This window comes from Miniopterus natalensis, chromosome 13, assembly GCF_054644295.1.
Source record: "Miniopterus natalensis isolate mMinNat1 chromosome 13, mMinNat1.hap1, whole genome shotgun sequence".
Taxonomy (NCBI): domain Eukaryota; kingdom Metazoa; phylum Chordata; class Mammalia; order Chiroptera; family Miniopteridae; genus Miniopterus; species Miniopterus natalensis.
Genome location: NC_142093.1, coordinates 25,096,727 through 25,124,108, shown reverse-complemented (window position 1 = coordinate 25,124,108; position 27,382 = coordinate 25,096,727).

Below are 27,382 nucleotides of genomic sequence, written 5' to 3'. Positions count from 1 at the left end.
TTATTATGATTAGCAAGGCCATCCAAGGGTTCTGTTTCCTAGGAGATGAGAGACTAAGTCTATGCAATTACCTCTCCTCCTGAAGACATCTGGACAATTGAAAACCTTGCCCGCACACTGTTAACCTTTTCCTCAACTTACTGTGGGTTATCATTGTGCCAATTAAATCTTGGACCCTCTTTCTATGTCATTTTTATGTGAGACAATGAATACTGATCAGTTATTCCTGGTCTTAGTAGTTTCTACTATTTCCCTCCAGACTATTTGGGAATGCATTTTTAATATCTCTAAGATGCTGCAACAACAGATACACACTTAACAGAAAAAACAAAATATCCATATATGTGAACATTCCCCTGATTTTTTTGATGCTCAAATTGTTACAACTTGATTCTTTAGCCTGATTCCTTCATCCTTTCAGCTCCACCTGACACCCTTGAAATTACATTCTTTCCAGCAACCACAGAATATTCTCAAATTTTCCTGTTCAAACACACGGAATCATTTTCCCTCCAGGAAGCTTTGGCTCCTACTGGGCCAATATGTGGGAAGCTAGGAGTGTGTCTGAGTGTCAGGAGTGGCCAGTCGAACTGTATCTGTTGCTGGGCCACTTACAGAGTTGACAGAGCTAAAAAAGATATTCCTTTTTGAGGTCTTGAGTTCAAAAGGATTTTTCTAACTTAGCACATTATACCAATATACCCTACTTTTCTTAGAGACGACTTTCTACCACTGGGACTATACATACCCATCCAAGGAAAACCTAGTAAGGCATTTACTCCACAAATGCTTGTTGAGCCATATTAAATTGAAAGATATTCTGCATAGAGATATGGCGTTCCATTGTCCCATTATCTCTGATGTAAGGTTGATGACCAGTCTAATCTCCGTTCATCACATGCCTCCTTACCCCTAGCCTCACACCATCTATTCTTCACAGTTCACAAACAGAATAGAACCATTCCATCCAATAACCAACCTTCTGACATAGAAAAAGCATCAGAATCAGTTCTAATCTTTAGAAAATTTGTGGCACAACCCATGTTCATCATCACTGCCTGTAAGTAACCCTCCTTCTTTCTTTCTTTCTTTGCCCTCATATTAGGCAACCTCAATTCAGAGACATGACGGAGTTGCCAGAACCCCATGGTCAGAAATTTCCCTTCCCTTCCTCTTCTCTCATCCAAATGTATCTATTTTTTGTTCCACTCCTTTAAGCAAGTGCATAATTGATGTCATTGATTTACCTTACCGCAGAATATGAATCCTTCTGGCTAATGAAGGATTAAGCTATTATTCTTCCTGGGAATCTTAAGCATCCTGATAGAAAGTGGGGTGAGGGGACTCCTTGCCCTTCAACCTCATTGGAGTGAGCTACCAGCTTGGCTTTTATGTAAAGCTAGCACTGGGAAGTTGACCTTAAAAAGAAAGCCAAGGAAATGATCCAAAATAGTCAAACATTAAGATGGTCAGAGAAGAGTGGCAGGAAATGAGACTGGAGTGGCAGGCCACGCTTTTCCTCACAACCTATGGTGGCATTTTTGTGCACTATACCGAAGTTTTAACTTTATCCCCTCAGAATGGAGACTCTGTGGAAGGTTTTCTAGTGCCTACTATAATCAGATTTGTTCTTCAGAAATATTACTTTGGGAGCTGTGCGGAGTATGGGCTGGGGGTGGTGCTCTGCACGGCAATAGTCTAGCCTAGGAATAATGAGAACTAAACTAGTGGTGAGGTGGGGAAGGTGCTGGAATTCACAGCATATCTAGGGGGGAGATCTGTCGGATTCAGGGATGAACTGGCTGTGGAGGAACAGAAAGGAGAGACGAGTCTAGGATGTTTCCCAGTTTTCCGATGAGGGTATCTTCAGGGATAGTGGCCCCATTCACCACGTCAGGGTTACATGAGGAGACACAGATTTGAAGCAAAAAAGCAGATTCAGAATCGGGGCTCTTGAGTGATATAACCTACAGGTTTGCGGTACAGAATTGAAATTTAGAGACATGGACTTTGGGGTCACCCACAGGGTTGGACACCATGAGATGGCCCAGGGAAGAGACTGGTGGTGGCTGAGGCTGGAGAGGAGGTGACATAAGGAGGAAAGTGAACCAAACAAGCACCAAAGCAGGCGAAGAACAGAGGCCTGAGGGCCACAGGCAGAAATGGACTCAAGAGAGCAAGGCAAGAAATTACTGTGTGGACAAATGATAAGAATGTTCTCTTCTGTGGAGGAAATGTAACTCCAAATTTACTGTTTTAATTAATTCACTGATACTGACTCATCGTTACTAAGGAGAGTTTGAAGTAGCTTATAAAATATAAGAAAATTTGGTGAAGAAAAAAGCAGATAAAGGGATCAGAGCAGAAAATAACACGAGTAGGATAATATTTGAAAGTATAAGCAAATTGAAGATACCCCCCAAAATGGATGTCAGAATGTCATATACGAAGGTTAAATGTCCCAATTTACTCCAAAATGTCATGGTAGCCGAAGCTAAAAAGGAAGCATTACTGACCACAAGAATCACAACCAACATAAAATTTTTCATATGCCATTTGTTTAAGAGAAAGGTAGATTTTTCTGAGTATTTAAGTCTGAAAAAAAAAAAAAAGTCTCCCATGGGCCCTCATAAAGGGTCTGCTGTTATATAGTTGGCAACACCCTCAAGAGGTACAACAAGCAGCTTTCACACGGCTTCTTTTTATGGCATCTTCATGGCTTCACCCCAAAGTCCAGCTCAGTAAAAACAGTTCATAAGACACCAAAAAAGTGTGGTCTAAGCACACAGTTCTTTGATGATCTGGCTTTACCGAGGAATAAATTTTGAGCTTCTGGAGGAATTGAGAGCCTTCTAACAGTCCTCCAATAGCTCTGTTCCTCACAACTGAGCTTCTGGTAAGCACTAAACAACAGAGTGAAGGTCACGGTCTCCGGCAGGAGCCTGGAGTAGAGATATCTTGGGGAAGCTCCGTATACTTTAACAGTCTACTGAGGGGGAACATTCTCTTCATATGCCTGTTTCATAAGAAACATTCTCTTATGCGAACGAAAGAGCCTGAGCAGGACTGCACCCCTCCCTCCCCCACCAAGGGAGCACCAGCTGGGCAGGACCAAGGTCCTTCCTCAGCAAATAAATGGTTCTGCAGGTTGTCCTACTGCACAAAGTGAACGCCTAACACATTCAGGCTGCCCAGGTGCCGCTGAAGTCAGGGTTCTAGTAACATTACATTCAGGGTAGATGCTTGTTTTTGCGCACCTGGGACCCTAAATACAGGGGGCAGCAAGGAAGATGCAGCTAATAGAAGGAGGAAGAGACCATCTAGGAAGTAAATAGGTCAATTTAATGCCAAAAAATGATGGAAAGGGGGGAAAGAATGATTCCTTTTGTCGCTGAAAACTGTGGAATAGCAAACTATACCATAATTCAGCTCAGATTCACAATGACTGCATTCGCCCTAATCTTTACAGGCTACACACACATTCTGCTTCTCTCCAAGAAGAATCTTAGCACAGCAGGAATTGCCCCTGTTGACAGGGGCCTACAGCCAGCCTGGGACCAGAAGCGAAGCTCTGGAAAGCCGACTGGCCAGTGCTCTAAGCTGTATCCTTCCTTTGGTGCAGTTTTATCCATAAAGGAAGCATGTGCACTTTATCTTTCTGACTCAGAATGGGAAGAGGATAGAAGAGTGTTATTTACTGGCGCCTGAAAACCCCACTGTAGGATGGGGATAACAGAGGTGAAGAGTGAGCTGATGGAGTGCAAGTCTATTCCTGGTAGGCTCTGACAGACAACCTGAAATGGCTACAGCAGCAGAAGCCTTAGACCAAGAAGAGAGTGGCTTAAATTAGCTAATGAGCTGCTGACTGCTGTGGCGTAAGTTAGAGGAAGGGACAGATGCATGTGCCATTTCCGATTTTTGTTACAATCTTGGTAATGAGGGCAAGGTGTCAGGTGTCTTCATTCTTCAAACTCTAATTCAAGGGATTGAACTGTGAGCTCTGTTACTGCTCAGTAAAGGTCTTACTCTTCAGAATCTTCTCTGCCTGCTTTTAGCTACTGTTCTCAATTTTGGACAGGAAATTCTAGAGCTGCCCAGAAAACTCCATGCCCTGATGGGTAGGGTCAAATGAAGCAAAGTGGAAATCCTTCCTGGCATTTCCAAGTATAAGTCTGGTCCAAGAAGCCTCATTGGGAGCCATGTTACTTGTTGCTGAAGCACAGTCTCCAGTTGACTCTTGTAGAAAATAATCTGATCTCATTACTACAGTTATCAAGCTGCTAGAAAATAATCTAAATCCCTCATTAGCACCTATAATCTACAGCCAATTCCACGTCCAAAACTTCAAAGGAATTGACCTTCCTTAGAAAAAATATTCTGTGTCTTCTCTTTTTCTTATAGAAAACAGTGGTCAAACTCATTCACAAGCTGCTCAGGTCTTGAATCCTACAATGCTCTAGTCAGAAAGAGCTTAGAGAACTATATTAGTCTCTGGGTACAAGCAACAGAAATGGACTTTGGGTAACTTACGTAAAAAGAATATTCTGGAAAACTATGGGCTGCTGACAATATTGAAGGGAAGACTAAAGAACTAAATATTGAAAAAGACAGATATGAGGAGGCTCCAGAGGTTTTGCTGTCAGTTGAGCCCTGGTCCCATAGCTGGAAGGATGAATTTCAATAGTTCCTCTAACCTAGGTTCACTCTACTCAAGATTTGAAGTCCTACAAGCGAGAGGCACCAGTATGCCAAGTGCAGGTCCTACCCTGCCTCTTACTGAGCCAGGAGGGTCTCCATCAGCCCAGATGAACGAAAGAGACAACAATGTCAGTGGAGATCAGGTGAGAGAGGAAGGGGGGGAGTTCTCATCATCAGCCTCAGTGATTTAGGAAGGCTTTATGAAGGACTGGAAGTTTCAACTTGACCTTCAGCAATGATTCTTAATTTAAGTCAATGTTCTCTTAGGGCGCACATGAATGGAGCTGTAGCAGTCAATGCATTTTTCTGGGATGACGTTTCATGGCCTTCACCAGATTCTCAAAGGGATGACTAAAAATGTTACGAGCCATTACCTTGCAAAAAATTGCATAAACAATGTGGAAGAAAAGCAGTACCCTAAAGAGGGGGACAAGTAAGCAAAGGAATGGTGAGGAAATGAACAAACCAGTTAAGAGGGAAATGAGCAATACCAGTCCAGCAGCAGTAGTGGTCTCATGCTCATCTAAGACAATGTCAAGAGATGGAACTGGAAAAGCCGGTTGGAGCTGAGGAGTAAAGGTCCTTGACTGTCAGGATTATGCTGTGGGCAGTACTCAGGTGAATGGCACAGTGACATGGGCTTTAGGATGATTAATCTGACCAGCTGAGGCAGGCAACGGTGGAAAATGGCAAGCCTGAAGTGAGAGAGAGGTCTAGTCCAGTCATGAGGATCAAGAAAATGAGTTGAGCTGACTGCGGTAGCCATGGGATGAATGAGGGGGACTCTGGAGGCGTTGAGAAGAATTGATAAAATTTAGTAACTTTGAGATATGGAAGGAGAGAGAAAGGAACCAAGGATGACTCAAAGCCTCAACCCTGGATGCCTGAAAGAATGATGACTCATTCGCAGAAATAAGGAACAGTGGATAGAAAGCTGGTTTCCAAGAGAATGGTAAAGACTTTGCTTTCTAACATGTAGAGTTTGAGGTGCTGTCCCAGTTAACAGTTGACAACCTCTTTATCAAAGGCACCAAATTTTCACACTCCCAAATATAAGATGGGCGCTGTCTCCAATCATGATCATCTAGCCCAGGGCCCTCTATCCTAGATACCTGACTTAGTCGGACTACTTGAGAGACTGCACTGTTAACTCCAAGCTGTGTCGTTTTTGTTTTTTATTAGCAATCTTTCCTAAAGCATTTTCTCCCAATGACGTTATCACAGTGTGATTAGGAGACATGCAAGGACATAAACATTCCAATAAGATAAAAGCAGCCCTGCTTTCCCAGTGCTCTCAGAGCACTTCAACTTCATTAGGCTCCGTGTTGTTTCATTAGAGTCAATGCCATTTAAATTTTTATGTTCATTTCAAGGCTATTTGTTTTGACAAAGGACTTTAAGAAAACGCAGTATGAACTTTCTGGGTTTTATTTAACTTTATAACCCTCTCACTTACTCCTCAATAAAGGAATAACTAAGCATTCCTGTTATGTTGCTAAAAAACCTCTTTGCATAATTTTGAAATACCATGCAAGACTCTGCAATGAGGAAATTCATGCTAAGAAAATGCTGACACAAGCTATCCAGTGTTTGGTGCTGAGGTTTAAGGATGAGACACTTTCTCTCTACAATGGCACACACACACCCTATAGGACCGAAAGACACCTCCTCTATTTATATACTGTTATTTTTTAAACAAGTGTGTCTCTGCCTTATCTCATATAGGATACAGAGAGCTCAGCAGGGAGCACCCCACAGCCTAGGAATGTCAACAGAGGGAAGAAAACAATGAGTAACAAGGGATGGGGTGATGTAGCTGGAGGGAAGCAGGAATGCATGGGTTTTTCAGGACCATTCCTCATCTCTCTCCAAGATGACACTCTAATTGACTTAGACAGGCCTTCTCACTTACCCATTCACAAATCAAGCCACTGCTCAACTCTTCTTTTGTACAATGACCCCCCTGGTGGGCAGGATTTCTCTCTTATCTATCTAACTACAGTTGATCTTTCAATACCTACCTTAAACCCTGCCTCCTGTCTGAACCTCTTTCTGTTTATTCCAGACCCCTGGATCATTGTCTTCTCTCAACTATGCAACCAACAAATGCTTTTGAGCATCTGCTAACTGAAGGCATGAGGTCCCCTGTACGTAGTCCTTGTTTTCCCCCCACCCCCGACTGCGGGAGTATATTCATATTTTCACTCTAATACACATGATGGTTTCACTTCTTTTGTATTCCTCATAGTGCCAGACCAATTCCTGGACAGGGTATCAATTAATGCCTATGTGAAAAAATGTGCCTGGTGCGTTCTAAAGAAAAACATAAGAAACAAAAACACTCAGGCAAATCCAGCACTAGCTGTCATTTCAGGACATTGAGAAAGAAAAGTTAGAGAATGGAAATATATCTGGGGTTTTTTTAAGCAGAAGAAACAAGAGAATGAGTCTGCTAAAAAGTGTTTCTAATACAATAAGCTGAGGAATGTGTTTGGGTGGCTTTGCAAGGTGTGAGAATAGAGTAGAACAAATTTCCGCTTGCATCTCACAGAGTTACAAGTCGGGGTGCGGGGGGAGGGCGGTGCGTGGCTCACGCTGTCCTTGGACGTGGGCAGCAACTTGTTCACCTCTTGTGTGGTAACAGCCAGCATGTGCTTCCAGAAGCGGGCCTGGAGCTCACAGACTCTAAAACTCACGTCCAGTAAACTTCCCCGGAGGTCACCCTCTAAACACAAAGTTTGAACTCCCGGCGGGGGGGGGGGGGGGAGCATCATAAGCAAAAGAAAAAGATACTTGGAATAAGAAGATATTTTGAAACAGGGGAGCTGTGCCTTGGTATAGCCTCGTACGTAGCTTTTTCCTAATTATAAAGTCAGTGCCACCACACTCTTTCCCCAGTACAGACAAGGGTCTCTTTCTTCTACCTCATGGCTCCCAAGCGGCTCATATTATCCTACAGGCAGCAATGAATACTTATCCAACTGAACTGCAATTTTTCACACAAACATCCGGGAAATTCTGTGGGCCTCTTAACTATTACATTTCCATAGCAAGCACATTTTCTATTTAAATCTTTTATTTATAGTACTTTTGTGTACATCCAGACCAACAGGTATACTCTGAGGTAGAGATTTTAGCAGAAGAATAAAATTTTTAACATTTAAAACTTTCACAGCGTGGCTTTTTATAACTCAGGGGAGAAAGGCAGGGCAATTAAAAATATTGTCTATGGACTCAGGAGAAAGAAAGAAAGGAAAGCCTTTATTAAAGTGGCCACTGAAGAAACATCTCCTCAAACACATTATTTATCATTCTCCAGAAACAGAGAGAAAAAGGCATGCGCGTGCTCTTTAAATCAGAGGAATCTCCGTGAAGTGGTTGCATTAAAGCATATCTTTGGTTTCAGCTCTAAGAAGCCACAGAAATTTCAATGATTAATCTTACACAATGAAGAAAAAATGAACAACAAGTACTCCTGTGGGCTCTAAAATTATACAGCCCTGGGGTCAAATATCAACTTTGTCAGGTGTTAAATGAGCCCCACTTAGTGATAGCCAGATGGTCTGTGTGACCATTGTAAAGTTTCAAAGCCTCTCTGAGCTTCATCTGCACAATGAAGATAAAAATACCAACCCCCCAGCACTGTTTTGAATATTAGACAAGATCATATGTGACCCCTTATACAGTCACTGGCTATCTGGCATACTCAATAAATGTGGATTTTTCCTCCCTATATCGTCACACCCCTCCTCCCACCCTATGTGCCCACACTGCTCAGAAATTGGGGTCTCCATTCATATCCATCATAAAACAGCATTTATTAAAAACATTCTTGAACTTAACTCTTCGCATCAGTTTCTCCATGTGCAAAATGGAAACATTACCTACCCTACCTACCTGATAGGAGTGCTGTGACATCTTTGAAATCTACATAGTATTGAAAAGAATGTCCATGAGAAGGGGGGAAGCTCTGGGCTGACTTTCAGAAGACTGGAGCCTAGTTATGTGACCTTGGGCAAGCCTCTCAGCTTCATGGTCCTCGTTTCCCTTACATTAGAGAGATAGCGATGACTTGCATTACTTAAGGCTTAAGGTTGTAGTAAACCCTCCTTTTCCATTACATAGCTTGCTCCTTGGGCCTCTGAAACCAGAAAAGGTTTGGTTCTTGGTCACCCAGCTATTATTTAAACCTAGATTTTATACTATGCCTGAAGTTCCAAAGTCTTGCCTTCTCCTAAACCAGAATGTTGACATTGAGGGGTAGCGTTATTTCAGAGGGAAAGTTCTTTGAAGGCAGAGACTATGCCTTTCTTCTTCAGAGCTGCACTTCCACCTCAGTAAGGATCTAGATAGTACCTTACACAATCAAATGCCAACATGTGTTTATCAAATTTACTTTAATGTGTCTTTGTTGTATATGAAAATTTTCATGCAGAATTGTCAGTGAATACTCATGCAATTAAATACACTGAGGCAGTGCAGTGTGTCAGTAAAAGCATGGACTCGAAAACCGGAGCAGCTAAGTTCAAATCATAGTTCTTCTCCTTGCTATCTGTGTGCCTCTGGGAAAGAGACATCTCTCCAAGCATTGGCTTCTTCACCTATCACATGGGAAAAACTAGAACTGCCTCATAAGGTAGTATAGAAATCAAATGAGATACCAAATTCACGTAAAGAAGACATTTTCTCTCTTTAGATTCTGTGCAACAAGGGAAAAGAAGCAGAGGGCACTACATGGAAGCTAAGAACAAAGTGGGACTTTTGGCAATCAGAGAGCAAGAGCTCTAAGTCCAAAATAACTGAGTGAAATAGTAGGAAAAACTAATAAGGTGTTAGGGAGGGAATAAAGTTAAACCCCACACTTTTACCTTTCTCATAGTTCTAGAGGCTGGAAAATCCAAAATCAAGTTTCCAGCATATTCAGTGTCTAGTGAGAGCTCATTTTCTTTTTTGCAGATGGCCATCTTTTGTTATGACCATACTTGGCCTTTTTTTGGTACGTGCCCATGGGGAAAGAGAGAGAGGCATCTCATGTCTCCTTCTCTTTTTATTAGGGCATTAATGCCATCATGTCAGCCCACTCTCTGACCTAATCTAACCCTAATTACCTCCCAAATACCTTACCTCCAAATGCCATCACATTGGGGGCTAGGATTTCAACATATCAATTTGGGAGATACACAAACATTCAGTTCTCAGTATATCTCACAAAAAGCAAATAAAAAAACATAAATCAGCCTGGCCAGTGTAGCTCAGTGGTCAAGCATTGACCCATGAACCTGGAGGTCATGGTTTAATTCCCGGTCAGGGCACATGCCTGGGTTGCAGACTCAATCCTCAGTGGGGGGCATGCAGGAGGCAGCTGATTGATGATTCACTCTCATCATTGATGCTTCTGTCTCTCTTTCCCTCTTCCTTCCTCTCTCTGAAATCAACAAAAACATATTTTAAAAAAACATAAATCAATGAAAACTAAGAAATCTGAGGTCCAACATCCCAAACTAGGAGTTCTAAATAGAGAAGAAAGAAAAAATACAGGGGAAGAAACTGTGAAAGGAAAAAATACAAGAATATAAAATATAAATTATAGAAGAAAATGACTTTCCAGGTTGAAAATACAAAGGCCTAATGTATTGAAGAAAAAGATTTACATCAAGGACATAACTGTGAAACTTCAGAATCCAAAGGATAAAGAAAAGATCCTAAGGAAAGAACAAACGGCATATGAAGAATTGAGAATAAGAATGGCATACGTCTTCTCAACAGCAACATTGTAAATTAGAGACAGTGAGTATATATTCAAAACAATCAGAGAAAATAATGCCCAACTTATAATTCTATACCTAGCGAGACTATGAAATAAGAGTAAAAATAGAGATATTTCCTTATATACAAGGTCTGGAAAAACATACCTCCTACGCACACTTTCTCAAGAAACTTCTAGAGGATAAGTTCCTGAAAAACAAAAAACTTACTGCAAAATTGGAAAGAGGAAAATGTGGTAGCCACATAACTAGGGACTCAGGGAAGGTAAATAGCATCTCCAGTATGATAGGAAAGTAAGTCCCATGACAACAGCTGAGAAGCCATTTTAGAGAGCAACCAGTCTGAATTAAAACAGAAGATAAAAGGCTCTGAGAGGGAGGTTTCCAGAAGAAAATAAAACTGGTAGATCTTAAGACAGGTTTATGGTGTGGAAAACTGGATTGAGAGTCATTTTATAGAGATATTGGGGGATATAGGAAAAGATTAGCAAAAGATTTGAACAAAGCTAAGTAAAAATTTTTTTAAAGAGAAAAAGAACTTCAGCAAAACCAAAGTTTGAACAAGAAAGAAAAGGCATTCATAACATAGTTTTGGCTCAAAAACTGAACAATGTTAACACAGTAATTAATCATGAAATTGATGAATATGATGATACCAAGTTGTGATCAATTATATTGGAAAGATACAGGAAGACAAAATATGTATGAGTGATGGATGATTATATCAGATATATATTTCTGTGTAGTAAACTGCCCCAAAACTTAGTGAGTTAAAACAACTGTAATTTCATTTGCTTATAAACCTGTAGATTAATGGTTTGAATTGGGCTCAACTGGGCAGTTCTTCACTCACCTGACTGCTGTCATCCGGAGATGACATCTCAATGAATACAAACTATCTAGAACGGCCTCACACTCATGTTTGGGGACTGTCTGCCACTGGTAGATCTAGGGGCCTCAGCTAGGACATCTCGCTGTGTTTTTCATAAGGCCAACACCCACCAGTAGATTAGATAGGGCTTGTTTACGTTAGAGCCCCAGGGCAGTGTTCTGAAAGAGTGAGAGCAAAGTACAAGGCTTCTTGAAGCCTAGGTCTCTAAGTCTCCCAACGTCTTTGTCAGCAGGACTACTGGTCTAAGCAAGTCACATGGCCAGCCCAGATTCATAGGGCAGGGAAAGAGACCCTACCTCCTGACAGAAGCAGCTACAAAAGCACATTGCAAGGAGTATGATACAGTGATGACAGAATTTGTTGTGGCCATGCTTTCTAACCATCTTCTATAACAGTATATAAGAATCAAGTCTTTATCTTCTATAGTGTGAACTCAATATAATGTATAATGTGGAAAAATCAGCAAACCAGTATGTAATTCAGAATTATGGTAAATGAACAAAAGTTGAAGAGTTTAAATAGGCTGTCTTTGAAGAAGGGATCAGGGGTGGAGAGGAGTAGGAGAGGCAACTGCTAAAGAAGATATCAGAGCAGGCGATTGAAGCTTACCTATACCTGGGTGTGTTAAAGACAGTTTGTGTAAGTCCTTGTTAAGATGCCACAGACTGGAATGGATGAGAACCTTACAAAATCCTACATGCCTCAAATATTCCAACTCAGTAAAATATGTCAGCTGACAGGATCATTCACCAGTCACTTACCATTTATGCATTTATCAATCAATCTGCCTAGTGAACAAGTTGGAGAAAAGAGTATTATTTTTTTTGTTTTTAATTGATTTTCAGAGAGAGAGAAACATAGATGTGAGAAACATCAATCAGTTGCCTCCTGAACGTACCCCGACAGGGGGTCGAACCCCGCAACCTGGGTATGTGCCTTGACTGGGAATCAAACTCACCACCTTTTGGTGTACGTGACAAAGCTCCAACCAACTGAGCCACACCAGCCAGGGCAGAAAAGAGTATTTTTATAAAGACTATAATGTCAAATATTGTTGATCTGTATTAATTGCAAACATGACTGCATTTTGTCTTTGTTGTTTTTCTAAAAGGTGGAATATAAATGCTTGCCTCGTCTTCCAGGGTGATCTCAAGAGCAAACTCTCCTGTCATCACAGAAAAAGGAACAGTTTTGAAGGATTTGGACTCTGCATCTGGGATCCTTGGAGTCTCTTGTGAATGAACAGCAGGAGAATAGGTATGGGGTTGGGGAGGGGAAACAGGAAAAGGAGAGAGGAGCGACTCTGAGAATAATGAAAAAAGAGATGATTTCCCCCAAATCAAATAAAGGTCAAAAATTTAGTGACTTTTGCTCACTCCTCACCACTACCTGTGTCCCCAATCCAGGCTGGTACACTGTGACCTTCAATACTGTGTGAGCAACAGAGAAAAAGCCCCCATACCTGGGTTCAGATTCAGTAGAGGAAAACTGGGGGTTCTGGAAACCTGGATCTGCGATAGAGATGAGTCCCCCCTCATCTCTAACTGGTGACCTAATGGAAATACTGGGCCGAAATGATATAATCTCAGTAAAATTTGATGTGCTTTGTAAAATGTGATGCTATTGATTTGGGGAACCAAAGGTGATTCTGGTATCTATAAAACTGAACTTTTTTATTCTACTGAAATAGCAACAACTCTTTGCACCAGGTTTGATATGAAAGAGCTGGCAAAAGTTCCTTCAAATTGTAACCCCTTCCCCAGAGGTATGAACCATATCATTTTATAAATAAAGAATAGCAAGGAAACACCAGAAAAATACTGCAATTATTCTTATTTTTCAACCACTTAAACACAGCAAGTGTAATTATGGATAGTGTGAAACAGAAGAAATAACTATTTGGTTGCCGTTTTCCCAGCCTTTCTCTGTAGACACTGACCTGTACCTCAGGTGACCTTATATCTCCCGGTTGCCCTTATCCAGGAGTCCTAGGGACGGCCTTGCCCTGTGACCCAAGCAGGGTCTCATCCCAGGTCACTCTAGCAGGACTCAGGTTCCCAGAATCTGTGTGTTTCCATAACAACCAGTCACCATTCTAGATCTGCCTCTTGGGCAGGCATTTTACAGCTTCTTTCTGGGGGGAAAGGAAAGAGGGAAGGGAGAAGAAAGATGCAGGTGGGGGAGGTAAGGGGCAGAAGAAGTGAGAGAGGAGGGAGCGTGGCACTGGGAAGGAGCTGAAAACCCATTACACAGGGCACCAACACACCAAACAGCCTAAAACACACACAAGCATTATCCACAATTAGAAAGACTTCCAGGAACCTTTCCATTATGATTATTTTTTTGCTTTCTCTATTTCTCTCCTTTTCACCCTGAATTTCCCAGCACCTTGGCTTTTCTCAATATGTTTTTTATCTACATGAAAGTTCCCCTTAGAATTCCAATCAGCCAACACTGGCAAATTTCCTCCCTTCCCTTTTTTGCATTTAATATATGAAAATGAGCCGGGGATCGCCTACAACCAGGTGAAATCACTAATCACTGCAGTACTAAATTGCCATATACACACCCCCACCGTGTATGGAAAATTGCTTCTTACTTCTGGCTGAGTGTGGGAAGGGTGCATCCAGAGCCTTACTCTGAAAGGGAGCACTGATATCCATCACACCACAATCTCACCAACAATTTTAGAAAACTCATGAGACGGCAGTGGATCTTCAAGACAAGGTAGAAACCACACACAACACACACACACACAGCTTGTTCTCTGAGCACTTTCCCCTCTGCCACTTAACAACACCCACTCTCCCTCCTTCTGACTTACTGAAAGCGACACAGCATTGCTCCAAAGTTCTTTAGCTCTTCTTTTCCACTTACAAGCAATTACTTCAAAAACTGTATAATAATTGCAATAAGATATTGTTCAATTCTTAAGACTCTGTTACATCTCTTCTGAGGCAAGGGAGGAGAATAGGAGAATGGGGAGCCATACTGGCGTGCCCTTCAGAAAAATGTGCTAATCGGCCCGAGGTGAGAAATAGCCACCTCACTCTTCATTGCAGTTAATATTCAATTGTGCCCCTTTAATATCCAAAGATACAGTGAGATATTTTTCAGCCACGTATGTTTGGTTTTTATCTAGAAATCCAAGGACATCTGATTTAATGATAAAAGCAAACGATTTAGGACCAAATGAGCTGCTTATGTTCTGCTCTACCCCTCTGCTCCCCTCAGTCAGTTGCGGAGCCCCCCACCCCCCACCCCGGCCTGCACGCAGCAGGCTGAACCCCACAGGGCTGCGGGAGCACAGGAAGAGGGGTGGAAGTCCCCGGAGAGCCTGAGGAGGGCGGGAAATAAAAGGTAAAGAGGGAAGGTGGGAGCCAGCTAGTAAAGGCAGAGATAGGTAGAGAACGAAGAAAAAGAACAGGCAGTTTTTTAAAGGGAGGGAAGGGGGAAAGCAGAGAGGAGAAAGGGAAGGAACAAAGGGCAAAAGAGCAAGGAAGCAAATAACAATATAAAGAAACAGAACGAAATGATCCAGGGAGAAACGGTAGTGCGGGACAGATGACCCTGAATCTCTGACACACCATGCATTTCAGGAGGACCCTGCTCTCATCTGCAATGGCCTGCCTTTGGGTTCCTCTGAATACTTGGGCCAGCACCCTGAGCATGATCTGATTAATAAGCTGTGGCAGGACCTCATTGCATCTTAAGGATTTAGGATCTTCCTTTCACTTCCCACGTGTGGTTATGGGCCTTTTATCTGCTTTATCTGTGGAGCTTAATGAATTCCTGTTAAGTCTTTATAGCAGCTGTCCCTTCCACTTAAATCTTCCCCCTGATCCTATTTAGCAGGGTTTACGGTTCAGAGTGTTGTGTGCTAAATTGTTTGTGTTTCCACAAACGTCACTAAATGCTGACTCTGGAAAGTGGTTGAGTTGCCAGAAGGATAACCCTCGGGTAAGGAGCCACAGGAGCCTGATGGATGGGTAGTGCTTCCTTTCTTCTTCCACCTGCTCCGTCTGCCGTCCCGGGTGCAGAGACTCAGCACGCACGGAGGGGGCTTCCTAGGACCTCCACTTCCCTAAGTTTTAAAGGAAACAGACTGGCAGTCAGGAGGCCTAAATTTGTCCCAACCTTGCCTGACTAACCAGATGAGCTTGGGGTAAGTCATTCAAGCTTTCTGAGCTGCAGTTTTCCCGTCGGTAAATTGGGATCAGTACACCCCCTCCTCTACACCAAAGTCGGGAGAGGAACCTGGTGTAACTGGGGAATGATAAAAAGGGTGGTGGGATTGCTGCAGAAGGTGAGACTAAGGCGCTGAAGATACAGACAAACAGGTGAGCTGGAGCCAGAGGTGCTTGCATCTCCCCATGCGTCTCAGCTCCTCACCTGTAAAGTGGGTAGAAATTAAGACAGCTCTCTTCATAGGTAGGTTGAGAAGCTGCTTGAGCTCTCTGAATTAAAAAGTGCTAAGAAATCTGGAAGGATTGTGTCCCTGCTCTAGTGATCCACACTCTTCCTGCAACCCCAGTCCTTCAATGTCCTGTGTCCTGAATTCCCCCAGCTCTGCATATGGTCCTATCTCTGTTATGGCTAAAGTAGCCTCAAGAAAATCTCAGGCTCCACACAGTGCCTCTCAATGCAGAATATTCTGAATCATTTTATCATGAGGTCCAGGGTCCTTAGAGAATGATGCCAAATGGACCTCTGTCAGATAGGTTTGCTCCAAAACAGGCCTGTTAAGACATAACAGAGGCACTGGGGAAGACTGTGGTGTTTGGCATGCTGCCTTTTCCAGGCCTCTTTCTTTCTGTCCTTGCCATCAAGATGACAGCGCTCTCCATGCTGGTGAGCATTTTTCGGCATTCCAGTGATAGTGAAATTTTCAGACAAGAAAGATACCCTTATACTGTGGGCTGTAACACACTACTAAAATAATTCATCTTACCAGATCTGTGTGTTTAGGTTCAAACCCACAAGGTAAAATTTTAGGAATATAGGACCCCTTATATTTTGTTGCTTAAATTCTAATTATTAAAGTTAACAGTTTCTGGAATACATAGAGCACACAAAACATATCTGTTGATATGGAATAAAGGAATGAATGACTGAGCTAATTACCTAGGATAAAATTTTTAAAACCACAAAGAATGGTAACTCATTAAACATTTCTATTAGTATTTAATGCCTTGTTATAAAAAGAAGTTTTTAAAGGGGGAAAAAATTGGAAGGAAATAAACAATTGCTGTGTATACTACATGGTTAGTGCTGTGCTGACATGTTATACATATATTTATGTAAGATTAATATGTTTAATCCTCACAATTGCCCCAGAGATCATTAACATAATGCCTCTTTTACTTTTGAGGTGAGGCTGAGAGAGTTTATGTGACTTGCCTAGGGTCACAAAGTTGGTAGAAATGGGAAAGTAAGAGGGCACTAGAGTAGCAAGGAAACAGTGAAACAGGAAATGGGCTGCCCCATCTTACCCCACTCAAAAAAAAGTAACTCCAAATAAATTAAAGACTTAAATGTAAGACCTGAAACCATTAAACTCCTACAAGAAAGCATAGGGGAAATCTCCTTCATATTGAACTTGGCAATAGTTTTTTTTTAATATGATACCAAAAGCACAAGCAACAAAAGAAAAATCGAATAGGTGGGGCTACATCACACTAAAAAGGTTCTGCACAGCAAAAGAAATAAAATGAAAAGGCAACCTACTGAATGGGAGAAGGTGTTTGCAAATCATATATCTGATAAGGGACAAATATCCAAAACATATAAGAAACTCATAGCAAAAAATATGTAATAATCCAATTAAAAAATGGGCACAGGAACTGAATAGACATTTTTCCAAAGAAGATATACAAATGACCAATAGCTACATGAAAAAGTCTCAGCATCAATAATTATCAGGGAAATGCCAATCAAAACCACAAGGAGATGTAATCTCACACCTATTAGGCTGGCTATTAAGAAAAAGATAAGAGATAAGTGCTAACCAGGGTGTAAAGAAAAAAGGGAACCCTTTGCACTGTAGGTAGGAATGTAAATTAGTACAGCTATTATAGAAAAACAGCATGGAGTTTCCTCAAAAATTAAAAAAAGAACTACCATATGATCCAGAAATCCCGCTTCTGGATACATGTCCAAAGGAAACCAAATCACTCTCTCGAAGCGATATCTACATCCCTATGTTCACTGCAGCATTTTGTATAACATCCAGGACATGGAAACAACCTAAATGTCTGTTGACAAATGGAACAGGTAAAGAAAATTTATACACACAGAATATTACTCAGCCATTAAAAAAAAAAAAAAGGAAATCCTGCCATTGCGATGTGGATGGACCTTGAGGGCTGTATGCTAAGTGAAGTAAGCCAGGCAGTCAACGACAAATACTGTACGATCTCACTCATATGTGGAACCTAAGAAAAACCGAACTCATGAAAACAGGAAGCTGAGCTGTGGCTGCCAAGGGCCGAAGAGGGGACTTTAGGGTACTGGAGTCACCTGAACTCCTTCACAGGCAGAAGAGGAGGCAGGAGGAAGGGAAACGAAGGCCAAGAAATAGGTCCACCAGATACACTGAAGGGGAGAGCTACCTTTCAACACTTAAAATAGAATTTAATTTGCAAACATTTCATTTTCTTAAAGCAAGGTATGCCAGCACTAAAAGATCTGACGTCTTAGCAGATGACTGAAGGGCAGCATGGGCAAAAACTGGGCAATACTCTTCTGTCCTAGTGCCCAGGACCTGCTATCTAATGTGCAAGTTGGTGCTGAGTGTTTAATCTCATGTAAAAGCGCAAGCCGGTAAAGAATGACTGGTGGTGAGCTGACTCAGAGGAGCTTCACTGAGGCATTTCTATCAGGTCCTGTCAGAATTCATGAAGCTCCACGTGCCTGTCCGAGGACTACTAATATCTGAGTGAGAAAAATGAGAAATTTTTATGGAAGCATAAGACATGGAAATCTCCACTCCCTGTTCTTAATTAGAGAGGCAAAGACAAAATACACCCATGTTCCTAGTCGAATATCACCAATAACTTAATTGCTTTAATCTTATTGTGGTACCACAGATTACCATCTTAAATATTTGGGGCTCCGACTTTCATTAATTGAAACTCAGTGTTTTCATTTCGACATTTATTTTTAATCAGTCTCAACAAATGAGCCTGATTACCCTGAATATTAATAATAATAATAAACTTGCTGGTGACTTACTTTCCCTCAAGTGGTGGGATTAAGCACAGCCATTTAATCATACTCATCAGCACTTTTTCCACTGGAGAAACTAAATTATCAGCAAATGTAAGAGCTCATTTTTCCATGCACATCCACACAAACTTGTCAATAAATTTTCTATTCTTTTCTTGTGTTTTTTTCCCCCACTTTATCTCCAGGCTGGAGTACTTGCTGTACTCTCCAAAATGCACCGGATCCTGTCAGATAATCATCAGAGGAGAATGAAGAGCCAGAGAATTTATACCATTATAACCATTATTAATTATAGCAACTGCTGCTGTTGAACACTCAGGGGCCAGATGCTGTTTATAAACTCCCTACGCATTATAGATAAAACTTAAGAGGTAGGTACTTGTAGTATTTCTATTTGGCAGATAAGGAAACTGAGACTTAGAGAGGTTAAATAAGAAGCAAATGGCAGAGCTCTTGTCTCTCTGACTCTAAAGTGGGGGCTCTTAATCTCTGGCCTGCCCCACTCACTCATAGGGCCCTCACATTAGGTCACATGGTCCCTGGCTATAAGCCCTTTAGAAAGGAATTGTCCTAAGCAAAGAGGCACATTGGGCTAAATTATGTCAAAAATGTGGAGGCTGTTCTAAATCCATTCACAGTCATGTTGGGTGCCAGGTGGAACGACCAACTCCTGGAATCCGAGAGCTCTATCACCAACCTGAGGCCTTGGAAGAAATCACCTTCACCTATCCAGTCCTTGACTGAACCACAAACCAGCGCAGCTCCTGGAAGACAGCAGCAGGGAGTATACATGGGTTAGGAAAGCCCCAGTGACTGGGAGGTTATTGAGAGAAGCCCACTATCACTCTATGTGAGTGATTGGGGCCACATATGTGGAAAGCCTAGCAGGGGTGATCAGTCCCATGTGAGTGGTGTGGAAGCCCTAAAACAACATTGCCTCAGGGCCTGCCTTCTCTGACCTCATCATGTATCCTCCACTCCAGCCTGCTTATAATCCTTCCATTCTGGTCCTTGCCCAAGAGACAGCTACGTGCACCTGCCTATGAATCCTACACAAGTCTAGCCAACACCTTTGACCATGCACCATATCTAGCCCTGCTAACTCTACTCCTATTCCTTTGGACAGATAATATTTCATCTCATTGGCCCCTGTCTTAGTCCCATCAGGCTTCTATAATAAAAATGCCACAGATTGCATGGCTTAAAAAACATCTATTTCTCACAGTTCTGGAGGCTGGAACATTCAAGTTCAAGGTGCTACAGACTCAGTATTTGATGAGGGCCTGCTTCCCGGTTCACAGACAGCCATCTTCTTGTGTCCTCACATGAATGAAAAGAGGTAAGAGAGCTCTCTGCATTTCTTTTATAAAGGCACTAATTCCATCTGTAAGGGATCCACGTTCATGACCTAGTCACCTCCCAAAGGCCCAGTCTCCTAATACCATCACACTCGGTTAGAATTTCAACATACGAATTGTGTGGGGGCACAAACACGCAGTCCATAATGACCCAAAGGATATATAGCTGTCAGACCCCAGTTTCTCTTGCGAATAAATTCTCAGATTAGGCTTAACAAGGTATTTATACACAGTCACATTTAAGCTGAACCTAATTCAGAAGGAAAAACCCCCAAAGCAACACAAGACAGTAGCCAGGTTTTCTTACTTTTTCATGGTCTTAGTTAAAAGTAAAAGGGACTTGCAGAGTTAGCTTAACATTAAAAAAATCAAGCATTGTGATATATCATATTAATAAAATAAAGTATAAAATCCACATGATTATCTCAATAGACAGAAAAGGTATGACAAAAATCCAAGACCTTTTCATGATAAAATAATCTCAAAACTTATTGCAAAGTAATCAAGACAGTGTGGGACTGGCATAGGATAAATATATAGATCAATGGAATAGGGCCTAGAGTCCAGAAATAAACTGTCCTATTTATGGTCAAATGATTTGAGATAAGCATGCCGAGACAATTCAGTGAAGAAAGAATAGCCTTTCAAGAAATAGTGCTGGGACAACTGAATATCCAAGGTGGAACTCCACTTCACACCATCCACAAAAAACATTTCAAAATTGATCATAAACCTAAATGTAGGATCTAAAACTGTAAACTTCCAGAATAGAATGTAGGAGTAAATCTTCATGACCTTGGGTTATGCAGTGGTTTCTTAGCTATGACACCAAAATCAAAAGCAACAAAAGAAAATAGAGATAAACTGAACTGCATCAAATGATACCATCACAAAAGTAAAAAGACAATCTATTCCAGAAGTTAGGAGAAAATATTTGCAAATGCCATAGCTAACAACGTATTTGTATCTAGAACACTTACAACTCACCAATAAATAGACAAATAACCCAATTTTTAAATGGGAAAAGTTTTGAATAGACATTTCTCCAAAGGAAATATACAAATGGTCAATGAGCACATAAAAGATGCTCACCATCATCAGTCATCGGTGAAATGCAAATCAAAATCACAGTGAGATGCCACTTCACATGCCCTAGGATGAGTACCATCAAAAACAGAGACAATAATAAGGGTTTGGTGAGGAGGTGAAGAAATTGGAAACCTCAGTCACTACTGGTGGCGTGTAAAATGGTGCAAACATGATGGAAAACAGTTGGTAATTCCTCCAAAGATTAAGTATAGCATTACCATATAATCGAGAAATTCTACTCCTGAACATATACCCAAGAGAAATAAAATGTACACAAATGTTCATAGTATCATTATTCATAATAGTCAACAAATGGGCAACCCAAATGTCCACTGACTGATAAATGGGTAAATAAGATGTGATATACTCATACAACATAATGTAATTTGGCAATAAAAAAGAATAAAGTGCTGAGACATGCTATGACGCGGAGGAAAGAAGCCAGGTGCAATAAAACCATATATTATACGATTTCATTTATATGCAAGGTCCAAAATAAGCAAATCCACAGAAACAGAAGTAGATCAGTGTCTGGGAATGATTCAGGACAGTGGAGGGCGGGAATGAGAATAAGAGTGACTATTACTGGGTATGGCATTTCTATGGGAGGGGAGGGGTGAAAAGGTTCTAAAATTAGAAAAATGCAAAAGTGAGGATGGAAACCCAAGAAAAGTGATTGATGGTATGGTCAAGTTTAAAATTCTTCACCAGGTTGAAGCCTAGAAACCAGACAGCATATGCAAAAAAAAAAAAAAAAGTCCACTGTTTTACATTTAAGCCCCACATAATTTATATGGATCTACCCTACACGTAGTCATATGCTTTCCAAAATTGGCAGGATAGCAAACAAACTTGAATCCATCAGAAATCTAATCTCTTTCTCCATCAGTAGTTTGGTGTGGGATTTGTTCACATCAAACCTATATATCATTTCCTCATTAATAACTCATCCCTGTCCTCTGTGCCTGCACAAATGTCAGATAAGCTGATATGGGGGAAAAATGAAAACCTTTCATGTTTTCTAAATACTCTAGGAAATGCCCATCTGAATGTGCCTGAAGAGCTGGTAAAAGAGCCACCAGAGTCTACTCACCCTGAGAGCGCTGATCAATGAGCCACATGGAGCAACAGACCAGGACAGCCCTGGGGTTCCTTCGCTGGCTTGCAGCTAGCAGGAACTGAGGGAACTTGTGCAACATTCTGTAGAATCAAGTGGACCCCACCCAAGGTGCATTTGTACCAGCCCACATTTGAAATAAATAGAAATAAAAAAAAGATAGCCATTTGCCTATTTGTGAATTGGTTTGCACATGCATGTTATTTATTAGCATGAACAACCTGATTCGAGGGCCTACCGACTCATTTTTATTCTCTGGAACCCATGCAGCCTCTCCTCCAAGGCCCAGGAGACTCTTAAACCATTAGGTTGGGTAATTAATTCTTTTATTTTTTTTAATAATTATGTTTATTGAGACACAGTTCACATGCCATATGATTTGTCCTTTTAAAGTGTATAATTTGATGGGTTTTAGTACATTTACAGAATTATACAACCATCATCACTATTTAATTTTAGAACATTTTCATCACCCCAGAAAGAAACCCTGTACACATTGGGCAATTCCTCCCCATTCTTCCCCCTCTCAAACCCTGGCTACTGCCAATCTACTTCCTGTCTCTACAGATTTGCCTATTTTGAACATTTCATATAAATAGAATAATTCAACATATGACCTTTTGTAGCTTGCTTCTCTCACCTAGCACAATGTTTTCAAGGTCTTCCATGCGGTAGCTTGTTTCATTTTTATTGCCAAATGACATTCCATTGTATCAGTGATTTTTGACCGGTGTGCCGCAAGAATTTTTAAAACATGCAATACCTGACCATGTAGTCAGGGGCACTGACCTCTTTCCTCTTAGATTGTCAAATTAAAACAAAACAAAACAAAAAACAGCCAACACAACAATACCCATCTGGTGTAAATGAATCAACATTATACCTTTCTCTTTGCCAGATCAGCAAAAAATCTATTTTTCAGTCTGCCACAGAATTTTAGTAATTAACTTATGTGTGCCATGATGTGGTATATCACTGCATTATATAGATATGCCACATTCTGTTTATCCATTCATTGGATGATGGAGATCTGGGTTGTTACAGTTTAGCTGTTATGAACAATGCTGCTGTGAACATTCATGTTCAAGTTGGTGCCCAACTCTTTAGACATCTGTCTCTCTCTTGGCAGTGCTCCTGGCCAGATGAACAGACCTGCAGTAACAGGTCTCTCTTAGGCACCCCTAGCACTGCTTACTCCACTCTGTACTTTTACAAGGAGACAGGTTCACATTCTTTGCTGGTCTCCCTGCCTCCAAGCTCTTTCCAACTCTAATTCTCCAAACATTTGGACACCAGCTTTACTTTTCTTGGCACTGACCTTCATGGTATCAATTTCATGCTCAGGAGCCTTGGCAAAGGCCTTGCCACTCAAGGAGTCACATCTTCATTCAAGCTCCATGCAGCAGGAGTCGCCTTGCACATCTCTGTTCACCTCTTCATTCACCCAGCAGACATTGCTGAATTCCCATTAAGTGCCTGGACGCAGGGATAGGCATTGGAAACATCAAGAAATGAATTGAAAATTATCCCTGGCCTTGAGGACTTCATATTCCAGATCTGAGTGGGCAGGGGGAGGTAGGATTGGAGAGGGAAATAGCCATGTTACCAGACAATAAAGAAGCAATGCAGTTATGCAGAAATGGCCCATTTGTCTAGTCCTACCAGTGATTCAATCAGCCTTTGCAGAACCTTTTTCTCACGCCATATGAAGTTTTTGTTAAAATATTTTTGACCCAGGGTTTTCATGACTGAAATTATGAGGACTCTTTTTGCACATAGATTACTAAAAAAGGGTAAGCAAGCCCCATGTGCCCCCAAGAGGTGACAGAGGCTGGAGAGTGGGAGGCACTCAGATTTCCCTGGACAGCCACATCTGCACTCTGTCAGGATTATCAAAATTGCCATGACAATGACCCAAGGGCTCTTCCTTGGATAAACCCTGTAAACACTCAGTTGATTTCAGCCAGACCCAACTGCATGCCCTTGAGGTTTGCATGTTGTTAAAAAAGAAGAAAAAAAAAGGTTGGGGGTGGGTAGGAAGTGGGTAAAGGAAGGACAGAGAGCCCGAAAAGCAAGAGAGAAGAGGTAATGAGGCTGCTCAACCTTGGAATAACACTCACCTGAAGTATGAAAAGAGCTCACTTGACATCATGACTTCACCTTCCTTTAAAAATGTAGAGGTAGAGCTGCTCGCAGTTCCAGGTCAAACTGCAAGTATCCCAAGGTCTCAGAATTTTTCCTCACTGCTGACCACAGGAGGGTGGCCCTGTGAAGAGGGAAGGAATGCATAGAGTTTAATTCCCCACGGGTTCTTATTTAGACCCTATAGCTAGAGCTTAGCCTCTGCCACACTGTGATGTTGCTACATTTAGACTTCAGAGACCTGGCTTCCTCAACGCTCCCACTCCCACCCTGGGCCCCTGATACAAATTGAAGATCAATTCCCCTTATCATACAGATGGACATGCTGAGGCCTAGAAAATGTATCAGTCAGGGATATTGAAATACCTCTGTCAAAAGAAGGTTGGATTAGATGACCCCTAGTTCTGTTCCAACACAAAGGCTCTATAATTCTAAGACTTGTCCAAAGGAACCCAGCTAACCAGAGGTTGGACCAGAACAAAGATCTGTCCACTACCAGTCCAGTGGCCACTGGAGGATGAACCCTAGTTCGTCTTTGCTGAGGAGTCCACCACCAATTTTTCAGCTCATATCTTAAACATCTGATAAGCACCATTATCTTGGGTGGAGGGGTAAAAAAGGAATAGAGCAGGAAAACATGCAGAACTCCCTTTATGCAACTGATATTTTCCTTAAAAGCTGAAAATACTATCATGTTCTGCAAACCAAATTCCACTTTTAAATCAAAGGCAACTACCCTGTAAATGGATTTTACTATGAATTTTTATAAAGAGGGCAATCCTTTTTGTAAAGTGAGAGACCACTCCTTAATGTGTCAGTGTAGGATATTTAGATGTTTGGGCTTGGTTCTCCTTTTACAGACAGTAAAACCAAGCTCCAAAAGGGAGTTATGTGTCATCCAAGGACATCGTAGGACAAACTCAGCACTACCATGACTCTCAAATCTCTTCCCTAGCCACCCAGTCTCACAGCCTGAGTCTCTCAGGAACTCCATCTGGTGTCTTCACCTTCCCTACATCAGAGCCCAGAGCTCCAAGTTGGCCATAACTTGAGATTTTTAAGCAAGGCTCTCAAACAGCCTTGTGCTGGATACTGGCATGGAAGAAATGGACCATGCCCCTGCCACACAGAGCCACTCAGCTCTCCTAATCCCAAAGCAATCCCCTGCCTGGTGGGTCTTATTGCTGAAAGGGAACATGAGCTCTTCTGACACTGACCTGGACAAGTGCTGTGCATTTGGGAAGACAGAGAAAAAAGACAAGCAGAAAACATCTTTAAGTGCATTATCAACTTGCTTGATTTCTGCAGGCTGCTCCAGTAGGCCTGACCCCCCTCTCTGGAGGAGGGACCCTTGAGACCGGAGGCTGGCAAAGCACAGACTCCCTAGGACGTGAGTGAGCTGAAGGAACAAGCTGTTCCTTTTCTCAGAACACGCAACCCTGCAAACTCACCCTTACTGGAACAAAAAGCATTAAATTATTTTTCTTCCTCCCATTTTTCTTTAAGGTTACAGTCACTGAACTCATACTGCTTATTGACTAGGCCATTCATTTGCCAATTAAGCACAACTGCAGCTCTTAAATTGTTGTCAGATGCTGATGATCAGCTCTCATAAGGGTACATAACTTCCTCCTAGCTCTTTGAGTCCTCTCTCTCCAACTAGGCTGTATGCTCTTAGGAGACAGGAAGAACACTATATATCTCTGCTTTACCCACAGAGTCTTGCTAATGTTTGTGGTAGAATTGACATTCAGTGCACTCATTAAGCTATGGATGAGAATTTTTTAAGGGCTTATAACCATTATGAATCTAAATCAACAAACTGAGACATGCAAATATATATATTTCTTTATTTTCATTAAATCAAATTCATTTCTGTTTTGAGTTCTCATCTTCCTAGACTTGCAAGAATTTCAATCTTTGGCATTACTGAGGTATCCTTCCTCCTCAGGGTCTCCCCAGAATTCAGTTGGCTTCCACAGTGCTCAGAAAATCAGAGTAATGCTCGCTGCTGACACCTTCATTGTCCCAGCCAATGGTGAACCCTTAAAGTCTGGTATCTCTGCTTCCATGACCAGCCTAAAGAAAAGGAATTTTTGCCATTGGGAGCAAAGGGGCCTAATGTCAGGCTCTATAGGTTCATTACTCACCCTCCCCTGATGTCTTGCCACCTCCGCTTTGCGTATGGGGCTCTCATGTTGCCGAGCCCAGTCTTTGCCAGCCTTTCCCCCTGCCTCCTCCCCAGCACTGGTGTCTTGTTAAGAGTCTGAGGGAAATCGCTCCCCCACTCCTTGCTGCTGTCCATGGCAATCACCCAGCTCTTAAATGACGCCACCAAGACAAGTCAGGGCAGCCTCTTACTCAGAACACAATCAGGAAGTCAATCTGCTTGCTACAAGAAGTAGGAAGCAGTTCTTTCCACTTTTGGCCAATAGAGAAAAGAACAGAAAAGACCACATGTGGAGCCCTAGCCAGTGTGGCTCGGTTGGTTGGAGCGTCAGCCATACACCAAGGGGTAGCAGGTTCAGTTCCCAGTCAGGGCACATCCCTGGGTTGCAGGTTCAATGGCCAGTTGGGGCACGTAGGGGGGGCAGCCAATCGATATTTCTCTCTCACATTGACAAGACCCCACGTGGAAAGAAAAGTACAGAGACTTTGTATATGATTGAGTCCTTTGGCTGTAAGCAACTGAAACTGACTCTGAAAAATATAGACAAAATAATAATAATAATTCATTTGGACAACAGACATTGGGTAATGTCCTAGAACTGAAGGAAGATATAAACAAGTAGTCCTGAAGAGAGACAGGAAAAAAGCAGTTCCGAGAATTTCAGTCCGAATCTCGGTGGTGAAAGAAGAGTGACTCAGCTCTGGCCGCCTCTGCTGACACGTCTCCACTAAAGACTGAACTCCCGAGAGAGTCTGAAGGGCCTAACCCAGGCCGTGTGCTCGCCACCTCTCAGGTAAGAGAGTTGAAGACCAGGGAGCACTGAGGTCAATAGGTTCACAAAACACCTTGAAGAGGGGACAGAGGGCCCCTGAAAGCAAAGCAGGGCGCTGCTACCAAGGAAGAGAGAGGAGGGAGGCAACGTGC